This window comes from Nelumbo lutea, chromosome 8 (genome assembly GCF_056320005.1).
Source record: "Nelumbo lutea isolate HS-2025 chromosome 8, American lotus-T2T, whole genome shotgun sequence".
Lineage (NCBI taxonomy): Eukaryota > Viridiplantae > Streptophyta > Magnoliopsida > Proteales > Nelumbonaceae > Nelumbo > Nelumbo lutea.
In genome coordinates, this window is record NC_142691.1 from 18,570,415 (window position 1) to 18,590,286 (window position 19,872).

At 39.5% G+C, this 19,872-nt stretch overlaps 1 protein-coding gene across 4 annotated transcripts in view; it reads left to right on the forward strand.

Moving 5' to 3' along the window:
* The window catches only part of LOC148843123 (ubiquitin-like domain-containing protein CIP73), a 71,868-nt gene that overhangs the window by 6,762 nt on the left and 45,234 nt on the right, over positions 1 to 19,872 (forward strand). The gene's annotated exons all lie outside the window — the stretch shown is intronic.

Genomic DNA, 19,872 nt, shown 5'->3' on the forward strand with positions numbered 1-19,872 from the left:
CTAAATCATTGGCTTTCTCCAAGTCCAACTTGATTGCTACTCTCTTCTTCTTTAATTTTTTCTGGGCCTCCACACATTCATTAGCAATTAAAATTTGATAAACCATTTGTTTATCTTGGATAAAAGCCCCTTGGAATTGGGAAATGAGAGAGGTTGAGCACCTTTTAAAGTCTCAAAGATAGTACCTTGGCAATTATCTTATAGGTATTAGTCACTAGGCTTATAGGTCTGAAATCCTCTGGCTAAGTAGCATTTTTCTTCTTTGGGATCAAGGCTAAGAAGTTTGAATTCATCCCCAGGCTGATTATTCCCCTTTTGTGGAACTCCTAAAAACTTTAATCAAAGCATCTTTACTTATCTCCCAACAATTTTGATAGAAAGCCATTGTAAATCCATCAGGCCCGGGAGCCTTAGATCTATCCAGAGAGAAAACTGCTTCCCTAATTTCAACCTCCTCAAACCTTTTCCCCAAGATTTCCACTTGATTATCTTCCAAACAAGCTCAATCAAGCCATCTAATGACCACCTCTCATACGAGCAAGGAAGTGACTCAAGGAAGAGTAATTGACTATCCTAAAATTTAAGCTTTCTTTTATTTATTTTTGATAAATGATTGAAAATTTATTCATGATAATCAGAATGATATTACAATACTGCCTTCCCAAAGGAGAGGCACAAGCTGGTACCTCTCCACAACAACAACAAAGTATACCTCAGACTAGGAAACGAAAGTTTACAGCGCTGCCCAGAATAAATGTTCCCTTGATACCCCTTGTTTAGCTAACCCATCCGCTATGGTATTAGCTGTTCTATCCACCCACTGAAGGCAGTATTAGCTAACCCATCCGCTATGGTATTAGCTTTCCTCATAAGATCCTTGTAGCACCAAATAACTGAAGCTGGGTTTTTTAACCAACCCACAACGACTCTGGAGTCTCCTTCAATAAGCAAATTCTGAACTCCTAACTGGTCTGCAATCTGAATACCTTGTACTGCCGCTAGAAGCTCAGCTCTAATAGAGTCTCCTATACCCATGGAGCCTGAGAATAAAGCTAATACATTACTATCTTTATCTCTCAGCACCTCACCTATCCCTGATGGATCCAAATTTCCTTGGCTGCTACCATCAAAGTTCAGCTTTGTCCAGTCTTCTGAAGGAGGCACCCACACAGCTGGTACCCTGTTCTTCCTATTACTGCTACTAGCCACAGCAATTCAGTTCCTCCAAATGTCATCAAAGGAATATGTTTTAAAGGAGTCCAATGATCTCAACCAATGGATTGCCCTGGTCAAAATGCAATCCTTTACGTTCTGAATATTCCTCTCCTCTTGGAAAATCCTCACATTTCTTTCTTCCCAAATTGTCCACAAAGCAGTAGCTCTAATGCACCTCCACATTGTTTTACCAATTTTTGTGGGCCACACAAAGAAGGAGGGGTCAAAGATCTGATCTATGACTGTGATCAAACTCCATCTGCAACCAAACAAAGCAAAGATCCAACCCCAAATGGCAACAGAAAAAGAACAGGTTAAAAGTAAGTGAGAGCAATCCTCACCATTAGCCCTGCAAAATACACACCAATTAGGAGACAGACACATGGAAGGCCTTCTCTTCTGTAATAAGTTTGAAGTGTTGATTTTCTTATAGAACACCTTCAGCAGAAAATAATAATTTTAGGAGGAACAGGTTTAGACCAAATCTCCTTAGCTGGGAAACCCACTTGTTCTGAGGGAGAGCAAAGGGACTTAAAGAAAGAAGCACATGTGAAATAGCCTTTTGGATTAGGGGACCAAAGTCTCACATCAGATCTTAAAGGGTCCAAAAAAACACTTTCAAGTAGTGACAAAAGGTCTGAGACACAAGAGAGTTCATGATCCCTCAAGCCCCTACAAAACCCAAAGTCCCAATTTAGAGAGGATGGAGAAGCAGATGTTGGAAGAAAGTGAGAGATTGTTTTACCCTTGTAGCAAGAAAGGGAATAGTGAGAAGGGAAACTGTCCTTAAGGGCAGAATTGCCCACCCATATGTCTTCCTAGAACAAAACAGAAGTACCAGAATTGACGTCATACCTGATACAGTTGAGGAAAAAAGGGAGAATACTCTGAATTGCTTTCCAAGGAGTTGCCAATGTGGCTCGGCGTGATACACCAGCATCCCATCCATTTCCTGAGCTGCCATGTATACTATTTATCACCTCATGCCATAGTCTCTTTAGTTCTAAGGGCCATCTCCACAACCATTTACCTAGGAGTGCTTTATTCTTCAAAACTAAGTTCCTCAATCCCAACCCACCCTCCTCTTTCCTTCTATACACTATTCCCCAATTTATTAAGTGATCATTTTTTTCCTCCCCTTGCTCCCAAAGAAAATTTCTCATTAATTTCTCCAACTTCTTGGCCTCCCTAACAGGAATCCTAAACATAGAGAAGTAATAAATCGGCAGATTTGCTAAGGAAGCTTTCAGTAAAGTAACTCTACCCCCTAAAGAAATATAGTTCATTTTCCACGAGGCTAACCTTTTCTCAAACTTTTCCAGAACCGGAGCCCAAAAGGTGCTCTCCTTAGGGTTGGCTCCTAGAGGAAGACCTAAATACTGTAAGGGCAAAGAGGAAATGGGACAACCTAGATACTTAGCCACTAACTCAATAGTCCTCTCATCCAGATTCACACCCACCACACAACTCTTTTCCATGTTTATTCTAAGATTTGATACTCTCTCAAAGCACTTAATCAAAGATTTGAGATTACTAATTATTCTCCTATCACCCCCTTCACAAAAGATTATTAGGTCATCAACAAACTGTAAGTGGGTCACCTTAATCCCGTTCCTTCCTATCCTCCAACCTCTCACTATACCTTCCATGTCTGCCTTAGAGATCAAAATACTGAAAACATCTGCAACTAGGGTAAAGAGGAAAGGGGAAAGGGGGAAGGGGAAAGGGGAAAGGGGGTCACCTTGCCTTATCCCTCTAAAAGTTGGGAAGAACTCCTTGATTACCCCATTAACCAAGATCAAAAAGTGGCAAGAACTTATGCAGCCCTTTATCCAATTACACCATCTAACTCCAAACCCACAACACCCTAGGACCTCTAATAAGAAACTCCGATCCACAAGATCATAGGCCTTCTCTAAATCCAGCTTACAAACAAAACCTTGCTTTTTGAACTTTCTCATATCCTCCACACATTCATTAGCTATTAGAATCTGATCTGTTATTTGTCTCCCTTGCACCAATGCTCCCTGGGCTTGACTAATGATGGAGGGTAGCACTGCTTTAATCATTAAAGATAACACTTTAGCCAGGATTTTGTAAATGCTAGTCACCAAACTGATCGGCCTAAAATCTTTAGGATTTTTTGCTTCTTTATTCTTAGGGATTAGAGCTATGAAAGTAGCATTAACTCTAGGGCTTACTTTGTTATTATCCTCAAATTCCTTAAACACAGCACAAAGGTCTTCTCTTACCACATTCCAGCAGTTTTGATAAAAAGCCATGGTGAAGCCATCCGGCCTAGGGGTTTTGGATCTGTCCATTGAAAATATTGCATGCTTAATTTCCTCTTCTTCAAAACTTCTCTCTAACCAGATTGCTTGCTCTTCAGACAGCGTGGGCAAATCTAGACCTTCCATCCTTAGTCTATTATTCAATGGCTTCCCTGCAATTGATTTAAAGTGATCCACCAACACTTTTGCTATTTCATCTTGATTTGTGACTTCCTCCCCATCCACTTCTAATTTGGCCACAGTTTTTTCTCCTCCTCCCATTAGCCAATGCATGGAAAAATTTTGTATTTCCATCCTCTTCTTTGATCCATTTGTGCAATTGATTTAAAGTGATCCACCAACACTTTTGCTATTTCATCTTGATTTGTGACTTCCTCCCCATCCACTTCTAATTTGGCCACAGTTTTTTCTTCTCCTCCCATTAGCCAACGCGTGGAAAATTTTTGTATTTCCATCCCCTTCTTTGATCCATTTGTGTCTTGACTTTTGCCTCTAGGAAATCTCTTCTCTAAGAAGAACTTCATTCAATTCCTTTTTTAAGCTACTTCTCAAAATCCTTTCTTGCTCATTCATAATTCTTCATTCCACCACTCACCAACGTTCCGTTCAAAGTCCAGATGAGTCAGCCACATGTTCTCAAATCTAAAGGGTTGTGATTTAAAGCCTAGAATTTCTTGACCTAATAATATAGGGCAGTGATTAGATGTAACTCTAGGAAGGGTTCTACCCACCAAATTCCTCCAATGGTCCTCCCACTCTACATTAAAAAGGAATCTATCAAGTTTGGAGCAAAGGGGGTTTTCTTGGAAATTGAACCATGTAAAATTAGCTTGTAGAAGGGGTAATTCCTTTAGCCCACAGGTGTTAATTAATTCATTGAAATTTCTCATGCTTATAGTAATCGATCTTTGGGGATTATTTGATTCATTACAAAACCTGATTACATTGAAATCCCCCCAGGCACCATGGTCCATCCCACAAGCCTTGAATTCCATACAACTCCCACATTTCCTTCCTTTCTCTATAACCATTTGGCCTGTAGAAATTAGTTAACAACCAAATGAATCCATCTTCCACATTTCTGAATTTTAAAGACACAGAGAATCTCCCTATAAGCTCTTCCACGGATTCTACAACATCCTCCCTCCACAAGGTCACTATCCCTCCCGAGGCTCCCCATGAGGGAGCTAAAGTCCAGCACACTCCTCTTGATTTCCACACACTTCTGACCCATCTTCTCTCCAAATTTGCCAACTTGGTTTCTTGTAACACGACTATATCAGGCTTCTCTCTTCTCAGCAGGTCTTTAATTGCCCTTCTCTTTCTTGCACTACCTAGCCCTCTCACATTCCAATTAATGATTTTCATAGTAAAACTCCTTTCAAACGCCCCTTACTAACCCGGTCCCATCTCACAAAGAACCCTTCCTTCTCTCTCCCCTTCCACTAAACTCGATATCACCCTCTATATCTGATATTAGTCTCTCCACTTCTGATCTCTTTTTCTTTCTCCTTCTCACATTCCCCTCTATCTTTTTAGCCGACCCACTGCCTTCACCCACCTCCCCCCTAGCCTAGAACTTCTGTAACTCTCCTTGTTCTGAAAATTTGCTTCAGGTTCCCTATCATCTAACCCCTCCTCCTTTGCTTTATACTCCAATAATGCACAGATTTGCTCCCATATTTTTTCTAACTCTTCCTCCCGCTTCTTCTTAACTCCAACTCTCCCTCACTCCTCTCACCTTCACCATTGCTAAGCTCTCTGTTTTCCTCCTCGCCTAAAGATTCCTTTCGGAATACTGGAGTATCTGTTTCAACCACAGGAAAAGCATCAGTAACTAAAATCGAATTGACAAAATTACCTTCATTGTTGGGAACCAAATGAGCTTGTTCCAAGGGAACAGGACCGACATAGGGAGGCAAGTCTAATCTTATCTCCTGTGGTCTGATCTGCTTAGGAGAATTTTCATGGGAGATCAACAACTTGTCAACTTCCGCATCCGAGTTAGTCTTCCAATGCTGTCTGGCTTTAGGCGATACCATACAGAGCAATCCGGTAGAGTTTTTTCTTTCCAAACCCATAACCTGTTCTCCCTGGGCTAAGAAGTTAATCTCCCTTGCAGGTATAGACAGAACCTGAGTCCCAACTGTAGATGCTTTCTGCCATTCCATCATACTCTTCAGGTCTCCCTCAAAACTTTGAGAATCATCTCCCTCCTCCTGAAATAATACTTTCGTACGAAAGTTATCTTCTTCATAAGTGTCCTTTGATCTGCTGAGATCGATGCTACCTAGACTCTCAGAATCATCCGATTCAGAATCGCTCAAATATTCATTCTCAGAGAGCTCCCTCCTTCTTTCCTCTAAATCTCTTCATTTAACACACCTTGGATTACGCTTTTCTGGTGACGACTTCTCTAATCTTACCGTCGGAATCCATTGTTTCGAAGCTCTAGTATGCGCCGAGTTCAGTCTTCCCGCTGCTCGGTCTGTTCACTTGAAGAAGAAGAAGATAGATGGTAATAACCATCTATCAAAGGCACATGCTTAGTCATGCGCCCTTTTAAGTAATTAGCTTTTGGGTTGGGCCCCTGGAATGGGCTTCCTGTTTCCACCTGACCCGCCTTAAGTGGGTCTGATTTTTGCGGCCCATTTAAAGCCTCCGCCCTTGATCTTTTAGGGCCTTCTTTAAAGAGCCCAATACCCCCTACTTCCGATTTAGCCGGCCCAACTTTTAGAGTTCTGGGCCCACCAAACCTCTTTTTATCTTTTTCCCCTTGGCCCGACTGTTTGATCTCCCCATTTTCAGCATAACCTCCTAACTTTTACTGGCCTTCTCGCAGAATATCATTTGTAATAGGCGCCACTTGTAACTGCATGGGCATAAGATTTGTCAGCGGCCCAGCAGCTAGCTTGTTGCGCACGTTTCAAACTCTCCATCTTCTGCAAGTCTTTTGAACTTCCCAAGTTTTGTTCGCTCTTTTTGTATAACTTTCCTTCCTTTGCAGGTCCTCCAATCCTTTGCTGCCATGCAAGACTTCATCTTCAACCTTTGCATCTTCCTTCTTCCTATCTTCCCTCCACAGTTCGGCTTCCATGGAGGAAGCCAACCACACCTCCATGAAAGCACCTTCCACCTTCACATTCACTTTCCTAGGAATATCCTTGGGCTTGACTCCATTCAACAGGATAGCTGCAGACCTGAGATCTCCCCAGAATACACCCTCGAATTTCGCTCCACACATCACTGCTATCGCTTCTGCAACTTCATCTTTCCAAAGTTGGAAAGGTAAACCCACGATACGCACTACCACCCCATTTGAGATCATAGTTGTCAAGGCGCCCTTTGAGGCTCGCCTCGCCTAATCTTCAAGCAGTTTTGTACTATGTATTGTAAAATACTTTTTTATTCTTTATTTTTGACATTATAATTATAAAATAGGCACTATTAAACTAAAATATTCATTTCGTGTGTTTATATACTAATTTCATTTTATTATTTTCTTATTTGTTAGGGTTTAATCAATACAAACATTGCTAAATGCTGTATTGAACCCTCAAAGACTTTAAAACCTGAACTAATAAGGAAGAACTTAAAATTTTGTCTACTACTACTACTACTACTACTATTTCTTTTCTTCTTTTCCTATAACAAAAATAAGGGTTCAGCCCCTATATTTTTTGAATATTATTTTCCTTCTTTTTTTTTTCTTTTCATGAATTTGTTGATTTTCTATACTTTAACATGAACTCTATACTTTTCTTATGAAAATTATGAATAATTATTAAGGAAATATGGCTATGGTACCTAGGGAACTACCCTAGGATCTATGTTTTCTATATAAAAAAATCCAACGCCTAGGTGACACCTAGGTGCCCGTCTAGTCAACTAGGTGACAAGGCGCCCCCCTGACGCCCAGCCTCGCCTTGGCGCCTTGAAAACTATGTTTGAGATCAAGAATACCTTTGAGTTGGAAGAAGGGGACCACCTGAAGATATAAATCGAGCCAAAATCATCCTATAGACATACAGCTTCAACTTCTACTCTGTTTTCAAGTGGATCCAGCAGGGCTTTACATGTGTCAAAGGGTGTAAGGGTATATTCTGTTCTCAACTTTAAGTGTTTTGTAAAAGTACCCACAATTTCCTTCCATCCTCTAGATGGTTTATCTATTTTGACAATCAGCTTCCTTGTCCAATCTCCTCTTTCAGCTGTTACTAACAGAGCTGCGTTAGTTCCAGTTTGCACCAAGGTAGAGGCACATTGCCTAGGAGATTCAATATTGACTACTGTTCTTGAAAACTCCTCTTCTTCCTTCTTCTTTTCTGAGCCTATTTTCTTTTCTGCTTTAACTCTTGATGCAAATTCCTTCAGAGCTCTTACTATCTCCATCCACCCCTGACTCTTTTTTCCTTCAGGTAAACAGACCAGTTGTTTCCTATTCTTGTCAAAAATCTCCGAGAGCGCTATGAATGACCCCTTATGATTTCTTCTGCATTCTACCAGATATCTTCTTCCCACCTTCGTGGTGAGCTCTTTCCAGCTTCTCTCCTTTCCTCTTGCACTTGCTTTTGCTATAAAATCTGCGAACCATTCTAGCACGTCCAGACCAACCAACGGTACTAAAGCCTTCTTATCTTCCCTGATTTTCATACTGGTCTGTCCTCTGATTTTTAGTTCCTCCATCAGAAAGCTTTTCGCCTCCACCTTTAGAAATCTTCTCCACTGATTGGCCTCCACAAAGTTCCCCATTCTCCCTATTGTTGTACTAATCCTACTTTCAATTTAGAAAATCAACTCTTTCCTCTTAAAATTTAAGCTTTCTTCTTACATCCTCAAACTGTCTATGGTTCCAAGACTTCACATTTCTTTTAATCCTATCCAGTTCAACAAGTCCTAAGCCCTGCATAACCCTTTATATCAAAGTTCCAACTCTCCTTGATAAAAAAAGTAGGATCAGACAACCATATATTGTGAAATTTTAAGGGTTTAGGCCTTTGACTGAACTCATGGTTAAGATTCACAGTGATAGGATTATGATCCGACCCCCATTTAGGCAAAGTAGATGCCAAAGCATTGGGATAAAGTTCGATCTAATCATGAGAGCTAAAAAAATCTATCCAACCTTTTAGTAATTTATTAATTCCTTTTCACATATTAAGCCTAGTATACCTCATGTTCAAACATGACTCTACAACTTTTGGAATTTATAGATCTACTCATACCACTCATGTTCAAACAATTCAAGTCCATCATGGATAAATCATCTCCAGAATAACAATAAACCTCATTTAAATCCCCAATAATCATCATAGGGCAATTCAAATCCTTAACATGATTACAAAAGTCAGGCCTATATCTATTTCTCCTAGATCTAACAGATTCACCACAGACAAAAATAAGAAGCCAAGTGTTGCTAACAAGATTAGAATTGACCAAGAAAAGAAAGTACCTTGTAGTAGCAAGAATTAAATTAATATCCACATTATTTCTCCACATCACCAAGAGTCTAGCAGCATGACCTTCAGGGGGAACAATATGAAGATTTGTAAGATTAAAAGAAACAACCTCTCTATAGGCCTTCTTCTTAGGTATTTTAATTTCTGAAAGAAAGACAATGCCAATATTTTCTTGGGAAACCAGATTCCTAATCACACGAACTGCTAGTGCTCGACTAAGGCCCCAACAATTCTAACTCATAATCAACATCCTGCCCCTTGAGGCTGTAACAGGCCAGCCTCAACACAGAGAAAAACACAAATCTAAGCATCTCAGATACACACAAGAAACAGCTAACAAGGAGACAAAAGTTCAACCAGTAACGAAGCTAAATAAGCAAAGGAACAGAGATCAATGAAAGCCAATAACAAATCACAATCAAAGCCTCCAATAAGGAGAAAATTCCTCACCAGGAAGGAAAAAGCCCCAAAGGGACAAGGCAACACAAAAATATAGAAAGAGGGAAATACAAGACAGAGAAACAAGCTTGAATAAGCTCAAATATATAGATAAACTAGTACCTCAGCAAGACTCATTTTAGACCATTCATCAAACATGTAATATGCATCCAGATTTTTTTTTTGAGAAAAGGTCAAGTATTTCATTAAATAAGAAAAACAAAATTACAGAGACCTGCACAGTAAGGCACTGAGCAGGAAAACAAAGAAACTTTATACATCCCAAAGATTTCTAGTCAAGAAATACAAAAATATTGCAGATGTCAAAAAAAAGTATTGTATGGCGTTCTTGAAATATTTGTGTGAAACCACAGAACCACCCAAGAGTAGATTCTTCCCCAAAAAATTTATAAAATTGTGTCTTCTGAATTGTACTTGTCCTCAGTACAAGATTGTTGAAATAAAAATCTGTAAAAGAAAAAGAATATTTCTTGAAGAAGGAAAGAGAGAAGGAAGAGAAGAGAGGAGATTTGAGAGAAAAGAGAGCAATAATTCTCGCCACCCTCTTCACTATTGTTTATGGTTTAAAATAATGAGTACAAAGACCAATATGCCCTTATAGGGCAGCTAGCACATAAAACAGCATAAAACACTTAAAATAATTGCTCAAAAAGGACCCACAAGAGTGCTGTGGTCTTCACTTCCTATCTAAACAATAGATAATAAAAAACCACCACTACAAACTGCACAAAACTGTCTAAAACCTCAACACTCCCCTTCAAGTTGGGAGATTTGCTTATGAGAGAAATGCTTGGTGTAGCTACTGGGCTGGTGATTCTAACATTGGGGAAATTGAAAAACTCTTGATCCCCTTTCATTTGGGGGTAGCTCTCTCTGGGCTGGTGATTCTAAGTTCGGTACTCTTTTTGTGAACGGGGAAGTTTAAAGTTGGAAAAGGGGATAGAATTAAGTTTTGGAAGGATTCCAGGTGTGAGGAAGGTCCCTTGGTTGATGCTTTTCCCCGACTGTTCCAAATTGCAGTGAATCAAGATTCTTCAGTTGCTAATAACATTAGTACCTCTAGGGGCTCCTTTACTTGGACTCCCCTATGTAGGAAGAATTTGCTAGACTAGGAAGTGGAGGAGTATGTAGGTCCGTTGGGGCAGATTCAAAATCAGAGAATTGACATGAGTATGGAAGATGAATGGACTTGGAAGTGGAATGCAGATGGTAGCTTCACAGTTAAATCCCTTTTCCTTAAGATGTGCAGCTCAGGTCAGGAGAACTTCCCGGATGGGCATATTTGGAACCCCATCTGTCCCTCCAAGGTTAACTTCCTAGTTTGGACAATGGTTTTGAATAACTGTTTAACTAGGGTCAACTTGGAGAGAAGGGGTGTTCAGATTCTTGATCCCTTCTGTGTTTTATGCGGCATGGGTGCTGAATCTATAGATCATTTGTGCATTCACTGTCCGATTTCCTCTTCAATCTGGGAACATTTCTTCGAGAAACTAGAGGTGTGTTGGGCTATGCCTAAGTCTGTGAAGGAGCTGTTTATGAGTTGGAGATTGGAGGGTCTTAGTAAGAAATGCAGGCTTGTTTGGAATACTATTCCGCAGGTTGTTCTTTGGTCCATTTGGATGGAAAGAAACAATAGAATTTTCTGTAATCAATCAAAAAGTCCAGATGAGATTGTGTAGAAAATGGCGGGGAAGATTTGTTCCTGGGTGTTGGTGAATGAGGAGTTTAAAAGTCGGAATGTTTCTCTCCTACTTTGTACTAAATCATGGATGTTCTTGTAATCTGTTTTTGGCCTAGGATGATCTAATTGGCTTGAATCTTGTTGTAATCTACTTTCTCATTGAATAAAATTACTTTACCTTTTTCCAAAAAAAAAAGTTGGGAGTAAATGTCACACATTCCCAACTTGTGTAGGTTGTGTTCAAGTTTGTTCTTTGCAACCCCTTTGGTGAAGATATTAGCCAACTGTAATTCAGAGGAGACATAAGGCAAGTAAACTTTTATGATTGTCACCCTTTCTCTTATGAAGTGCTTATCAACCTCAATGTATTTAGTCTTGCCATGCTGAATTAGATTGTGGGCAATATTGATTGCATCTTGGTTGTCACAATATAATATCATGGGCTCTTCAGCTTTTATTCCAATCTCACTCAGTAGAGACCTCATATATTCACTAAAAGTTTCCTCCCACATAGGTGTATACCCCTGATGTAGATCTCGTCATTTAAACAACCTGCCCAATTTGCATTTGTGTAAGACTCTAGTTTTAAATTTTCATGATCTGAGAAAGGATTCCTCTGCTAGGATGCTTTTTCAGGTATGCTAGTATCCTCTTAATGGCTTCCTAGAGTTTAACCCGAGGAGCATGCACATACTGGCTCACCACACTAACAACATAGGAAATGTTTGGACGTGTCATACATAAATTTAGTAGCTGACCTACCATCCTCTGATATCTTCCCACATCCTTAACCAACTCACCATCCAAAGCATTAATTCTATGATTTGGGTCAATAGGAGTATCAATTGGTTTAGTTTCTATCTTCCCAGTTTCTTGTAGTAAGTCTAACACATACTTCCTTCGAGAGATGAAAACCCCATGCTTGGATATTGCAACATCAATTCCTAGAAAATATCAGTTCACGTAGATCCTTGATCTCAAACTCTTGATGTATCGACTTCTTGAGTGCATCAATCTCCTTTAGATCAATTCCTATAATAACTAATTCATCTACATATACAATCAATACTGACAAGAGTGCCTCTCTCCTTTTTACAAAGAGAGTATGATCGGATTGAGTTTGTGTGTACCCAAAACGGATAAGTGCCCCTTTGAACCTGTCAAACCATGCCTTAGGTGACTATTTCAACCGTATAGTGATTTCTTCAGCTTGCAAACTTTTCCCTTACCAACATTTCATAAAAACTAGTTGGAATGCCCATATATACCTCCTCTTGCAGATTACCATTAAGAAAAGTATTTTTAACATCAAGCTAGAATAGAGGCCATGAATAGGTAGCTACTAGGAACAAGAGAATTTGAACTGAACTCATCTCAGCAATTGGTGCAAAAGTCTCTAGGTTTTCAATACCATAGGTTTGTGTATACCCTTTTGCAACCAACTTTGCCTTGTACCCTTCTATATTGCCATCAGCCCTGTACTTCACAGTAAACACCCAACTACATCCGATTGTCTCTTTGTCTATAGGAAGATAAACTATCTAGCTTGTCTAATTCTTAACAAAAGTTTTAATTTCTTCTTGTATAGCTATTTTTCACTTAGGTTTGGAGAGAGCCTCATTGACATTCCTGTGTATAGACACAGAATCCAAGGAAGAAAGGAGAGTATGGTAGGAGGATGATAAGGCATTATTGAAAAGATGGTGTGAAATGCAATGGGTTGTATACTTTCTCTTCCCTTTGCGAAGTGCAATGGGAAGATCAAGATCAGTGGGATCAGCTGCAACAACAATGTTAGGTATAGAAACATCATTATTAGGGGAAATAACAAGCTCATGCTCAAGGGAAATACCTGGAATTGTATCAGTTGAACTTGGGATCTCAGATAGACTAACGGAGAATGGTGTAGGTTCTTCTACCTAAGCATGTGTGGAGTCAACCCTCTTTTGTCAACACTGATAGGACTGTGAAGCTGGCCGTAGTGGATTAGGAAGTGGGATTGGAGTTGTTGATGATGGAACAGAAGGATCAGATGAAGGAATAAATGAAACAAGAAGAGGGATAGACTGTGAGTTCTCCTCCCCAAAACATTCCCCATGAGGAGAACCACTCGAGAAAAAGAAAGTAGACTCAAAGAAGGTAATATCCATAGTGACAAACCTGCTCCCTATCACTAGATCATAACAACAATACCCCTTTTGGTTTTAAGCATACCCAAGGAAAACACATTTCTTGGCCTTTGGGTCCAATTTCTTGTGATGAGGACCAAGAATGTGAACAAAGGAAATACACCCAAAGACTCTTAAAGGCATATGGTTTATCTCCATAGTTGGAAAAAGTAAGCTAAAAGGTGCTTTAAACCCCAAAGTGCGTGAAGGAACACGGTTAATCAGATACACAGCTGTGAGAACTGCATCCCTCCAAAAACAAATAGGAATTGAGGCACACACCATAAGGCTTCTTGCCACCTCCACAATGTGTCTATTTTTCCTCTCTGCTACCCCATTTTGTTTTGGTGTATACACACTACTTTGATGAACCTCACCATTCTCCAAAAAATATGTTGTCAAGTCCTCAAAGTATTCTCTAGCATTATCTGATCTGAAGACTTTAGTCCTCACTCCAAATTGTGTGAGAACCATCTGGTAGAATTGTCACAGCAAAATATGTATTTCATCACATGATCTCATCAAGTATATCCAAGAATACTGTGTATGATTATTCATAAATAAGAGAAAATAACGGTAACTACCCATGGAAGAAATGTGGTAAGGTCCCCATACATTAGTGTGAACAATATCAAAAGCAAAGGAACTTTTATTACTTGGCTTAAAGGAATGTCTATAATGCTTTCCTAATCGACAACTTTCACATTCTAAGCTAGACAACTGAACAGACTCAAACAACTTTGGAAACAAAGACCTTAATGAAATGAAAGAAAGAAGACCCAAAGATTATGCCAGAGCATAATCTGACTCACTGACTCTGATCCACTACCACTGCTGTTACTAACATGATGACTCTAATGTCTTGGAATCTCATCCAAAAGGTAGACCCCATTCACCTCACAACTACTCCCAATCGTCCTCTTTGATTCCAGATCCCATAAGACATAATTACCAAGAAGGAAGGTCACTGAATAGTTCAAATTTTTTATCAGAGTGCTTATAGAAAGAAGATTAGTATGGAGTCTAATGTCATTAGTCACTCTAGCAGTCCCTTTCCCAACAATTGAAATATGGGAACCATCTGCTGTAGAGACTTTATCTTTACTAGAGCACAATTGGTAAGAACTAAAACAGGTAGATATATTGGTCATGTGCTCAGGTGCTCTTGAGTCTATAATCCAGGAAGGTCCCTCCTTACTTGAGGTGGATGCATGATTTGCAATCGCATATGAACTACCTGTATGAGCAAAGGAAGTAGTGTGATTGTCTCCTGCACTGTACTACCCATCTGAAGAACTAGAATTGGCTGAATCCTTCTTACTCATAAGATGTCCATACTTCTCCAGTCCAGTTCTACTGCTGCTATTGCAATGGGCTACAAATCAGCTTGGGAAAGGGGTCTTGAAGAGTCTTGTAATTGCCACATTTGCATTTCCCTTCTTGTTTTTGACCTGAGTTGGTATGAGATGATGGTAAAGCTTCCAACAAGTGTCTTTGGTATGCTTTGTCTTCTTACAATAGTCACACACCAAGTCTTTCTTGTCCTCCCTCCTAGCCTCACTACTCCCTTTGTCTCCATTTGGCTTCGATTTGACTGTACTAATCATAGCTGACTAATCAATCCCAGGCTGTCTCAACATGACACTCCTCTTGCTTTTCTCTCCAGAGACAGACATAAGCTTGAGAAAGAGTCACACTTTCTCTAGAAAGGAGGTATTGTCTGGCAATGTCGAATTCAGGGTTCAACCCAACCAAGAACTCAAAAACCCAATTCTTTTCTACCAACCCCTAATAGGTTGCTGCATTCTTCATACTCTCCAAAACCACAATTTCTAAGTGGTCTATCTCTTGCCAAAGAGTTTTCAACGTGAAGAAATACATGGCAAAAGGTCTATCTCCCTATTTTGCACTAATCACCTGATTCCTTAATTGATAGGCTCTAGCTACATTTTGTTTCTAGGAATAGGTTTCAGTCACTCCATCCAAAATCTCCTTTGCAGTATTAACACTCAAGAAATTTTTACCATTGTGAGGTAACATTAGAGTTACACAACAAGTCTATCTCCATGTAATTCTCCTGTACCCACTGAGAGGGATCTGTTTCAGGTTTCTTCTCCTCCTCAGTGATGTACCCTAGTTTCCCACGAGCACCAATAGCCATCTTGGCTGATTGTACCCATTCTAGGTAATTTGTACCATCAAATTTCACTATAGTAATGATTCTAGACAAAAAAATATCACTACTACCTCTAACAGCCAGACCCATGTTACTGGTGGACTTATGCACGGTACTCCAACTCTCCATTTAACTTCAAACAGCTCAAAACTAGGTAAGAAGCCTCCAAGATCAAATTGATCTCATCACACAAGGGTAACATACCTTTTTGGAAGAAGAAAATCCTATTCGGACAGAAATTTCTCTCCTCCCACTGTCTCCTACTGGAGAGAAATATGAATCAGTCACTCCAGAGGGCTCAGAAATTCTTAAAAGTCTAACCACCCCCTATAGAATACCTAGAGAAGTCCAACGATACATGAGTGTCCCTAAGATTAGATCAAAATTGAAGAGTCCAACTTGACTAGGACTCTTCCCAACACTTCAATTCTTTATGATTTTGATGCCAAAACATAGATCCTCCTCTTGATGACTAGAAAACACCAAAAAATCCAAGAACTGGGCAATCTGAAGAAGATCGATCAACCCTTTATCTCCTAATGCAATCGGCTGGTTTAGGACTGCATGGAAGAACTCCAAGAAACCCTAGCCGAGCTCTGATAACAAGTAAAAGATTGCTGAAATAAAAATCTGTAAAAGAAGAAGAATATTTCTTGAAGAAGAAGGAAAGAGAGAAGAATGAGAAGAGGAGATTTGAGAGAAAAGAGAGCAATAATTCTGGCTGCTCTCTTCACTATTATTTATAGATTAAAATAATAAAGAGTACAAAGACCAATATGCCCTTATAGGGCGGCTAACACATAAAACAGCATAAAACACTTAAAATAACCGCACAAAAGGACCCAACAAGTGTGCTGTGGTCCCCACTTCCTATCTAAACAATAAATAATCAAAAACTACACTACAAACTGCACAAAACTGTCTAAAACCTCAACATACTCTAAAAGCCTCTTGTTCTTCTCTGTCCAACTTGTCCGTAGAGCTGCTGGTGGAATTACTCCCCAGATGACTTTTCCTTTTTTAGATAAATCACCTTAAGAGAAGAAAACACACTTTTTATCTAGGTTTAATTTCCACCCTTTGACAGGTATCTTGGCTTCCAAGAAGCTAATTTCCTTTCAATTTTTCCACCACCATTGGCTCCTAAATTTTCTTGGAAATGCATCTTTCCCTGAGAGACATTCCTAAGTATTTCATCTGCAATTTCCCCATTTTGCAGCCTACTACTTCTGCCAATTGCTTGATGTTGGAACCATCTCCTACTGCCAGTAATTTGAGTTGGTTTCTTTTGAGTCTGTAATCTGATCTGTTCCTGGGGCAGTCCTTCTCTAGCGAGGACCGTGTTGTATCATTTTTTCTGTTATTAATAAAATTACCTTACCTTTCAAAAAAAAAAGAAGTAACACCCCGACTCCTCTCCCACTTTGAAGCCTTCTAAGATGCCCCCCTCAGTCACTCTGCTCACCATTGAGCTGAGGGCCTCCACTATGCAACTGAATAGCAGTGGAGATAGAGGACCTCCCTGTCTCATTCCCCTGGAACTGTGAAAATTACCTGCCGAGCTGCCATTTATTAACACTGAGAAGCTTGCTGTGTTTGTGCACACCTTCATCTAGTTCCTCCATTTCCTTCCAAAGTTAAACCTCATAAGCATATAGTCCTTGTATTCCCAATTTACATGGTTGAAATCTTTCTCCAAATCTATTTTGAATAGGACTCCCACTTTTCCATTTCTTCGCCTTGAATCAGTCAGCTCGTTTGCTATTAAAACCCCGTCGATGATCTGCCTCCGATTGAAAAAAGCTCCTTGAGAATCTGAAATCAATTTCCCCATCACTGATCTCAATCTTTTAGACAGCACTTTGTGATCACTTTATAAACACTGCCAATTAGGCTTATAGGTTTGAAGTCTTTAAGCAAGAAGCCCCTTTCTTCTTGGGGATTAGAGATAAAAAGTGGAGTTTAAGCTCCTTTCTAAAGCTCCATTTTGGTGTAACTCTTCAAACATCTTCATTAAGTCTCCCTTGATGAGACTCCAGCATTTTTTTTTTATAAAATTCCATCGTGAAACCATCTAGGCCGGGGGCCTTATCCCCTTCCATTTCTTTGATAGCACTAAAATTTTTTTCCTCAATAAGAACTGCCTCCAGATGGCTAACATCTTCTTGGGATAGTGATATAAAATTCAGTCCATCTAGCTTTGATCTCCTTTCCACCTTTCTTTGTAGAGGTTCTTGTATAAGTTGATGATCTCACTTCTGATTCTTCCCTCTCCCTCAATCACCTAATCCCCTTCCTCCAGTCTCTTGATAAGATTTTGTCTTCTTCTCCCATTAGCCATTTTGTGAAATAAAATTGTGTTTTTATCCCCCTGTTTCAGCCATAGGCATCTGGATCTTTATCTCCATTTGATTTCTTCTTGGTAGCAAACCTTATTGAAATCCAGTCCATCTAGCTTTGGTCTCCTTTTCCACCTTTCTTTGTAGAGGTTCTTGTACAAGTTGATGATCTCACTTCTGATTCTTCCCTCTCCCTCAACACCTAATCCCCTTCCTCCAGTCTCTTGATAAGATTTTGTCTTCTTCTCCCATTAGCCATTTTGTGAAAGAAAATTGTGTTTTTATCCCTCTGTTTCAGCCATAGGCATCTGGATTTTTATCTCCATTTGATTTCTTCTTGGTAGCAAACCTTATTGAAATCCAGTTTCGCCTTGTCCTTCTGAATTTTTCTTCCATAGAAATTGTCTTCTTCTCTTCTGCTCTGTTCACTTCCTCAATTGCTTATAAGCATTCAGATTTTATTAGGGAAAAGAAAAACCTAGAAGAAATGATAGGCTGTGCTTCTGCTTGTTCCATTTTTTGTTTTTAAATCGGAACAAGATGAAGCACTTTATATGATTATTTTATGTAAGTGCTAATTATTTGATTATGGTAAATAATGAAAATATAAAATTAGAATGCTGGGGGGGGGAGAGATACGTGGCAAGGGCTTAGCTGCAATTTCCTATTACTAGAGGATGATGGCCTGGGGGGAACTGCCATGTGGAGCACTCCTTGCTCATGTGGGCCTCTTCTCTAAATAACTCAACTACCAAACTTTTTCCATGTGGAAGTTAATTCGTCATTATGTTATGCTTGTTTAGGAGGATGGTTCTAAAATTTTGACAACTTTAATTTGCATCGCAGGTTTTGTAGTGTTGCAAATGGATTGGATTGAATTAGATATACTTAGATCCTTTTTTTTTTTTTTGAAAGTGAGAGAAGGTAATTTATGAGTTTCATTAAAGCAAAAAGGAGCCCCTATAGTAGGCTGTACAAAGGGAATTTACAAAGGATACATCCATGTTCCCTAAACCCTCAATCCTGACAGTTAACAAAAAGATTTTCATATAAAAATAACAAAAAGACTTGTAATCTTTTCCTTTAAATAGTTTTTGTATACCAATCCATGAATACAATTTTCCAACTATCTTTGAGCATACTACTTCAGCTGAACCTTTGAAAAATTGTATTGTTCCTTTCTTGCCAAATCATCCAAAAGACAGCAGGTACTTGTTCCAGATGACTATTCTTCTTCTATTTTAGCCTTCTATCCTCCACCCCCTCAAGAAGCCTGGAATTGTTGCAGGAAAACATCCATCTACAGCAAAATCTTCAAAATCTTGGACCATATTGAGTTGGAAATTTACAATTTAGCAAAATATGATCAGCCGGTTCCATAATCTCTGCACACAGTTCACAATCAGCTCTATCCACCTGCATCCCTCTCTTCATCAGATTATCCCATGTTAGTATATTTTTTAAATAGGCCTCCCAAAGATAGAAAGCTACTTTGGAGGGCACAGATTTGTTCTATATCACGTTAGTAGGGACTTTTGCTACCTTCTTGCCTTGCCATCTGATTATAGAAAGATTTCACATAAAAGTGACTTGAATTCTCTCAAATCTAAACTCTCCTGTCCTTCCTATTGATGTTTTGTCCTTTGAAGGACTCACTATGAATAGGGCAATACATTGGTTAAAGACTATGGAACTGTTTCACCAATTCTCTTTTAATGATTTATGGAGGAACTAGTTAGCAGTAGCAAACTGTTCATCTTCAAAGGAAAGGGTTTCTACAAACTGGGCCTACCCTCCTCAAGGTTTTTTGAAGCTGAATTTTGATGGGAGTAGCCTGGGCAACCCAGGGCCATCTGGGTTGGGAGGTGTTTTGAGAAATGAGGCTGGAGAGGTTATCCTCCTCTACTCTGGACCATTGGGCGTTGGGAATTCTGTTAAAGGCAGAATTGCTCGTTGCCATACAAGGGGTCCTCCTTGCAAAAGACTTGGTTGTGAAGCAGTTGCTGATTGAAGGGGACTCAAGGTAGTGGTGGAGTGGTTAAATAATCCGGAGGATGTCGTGTGGGGTTACGAGAATGAGCTAA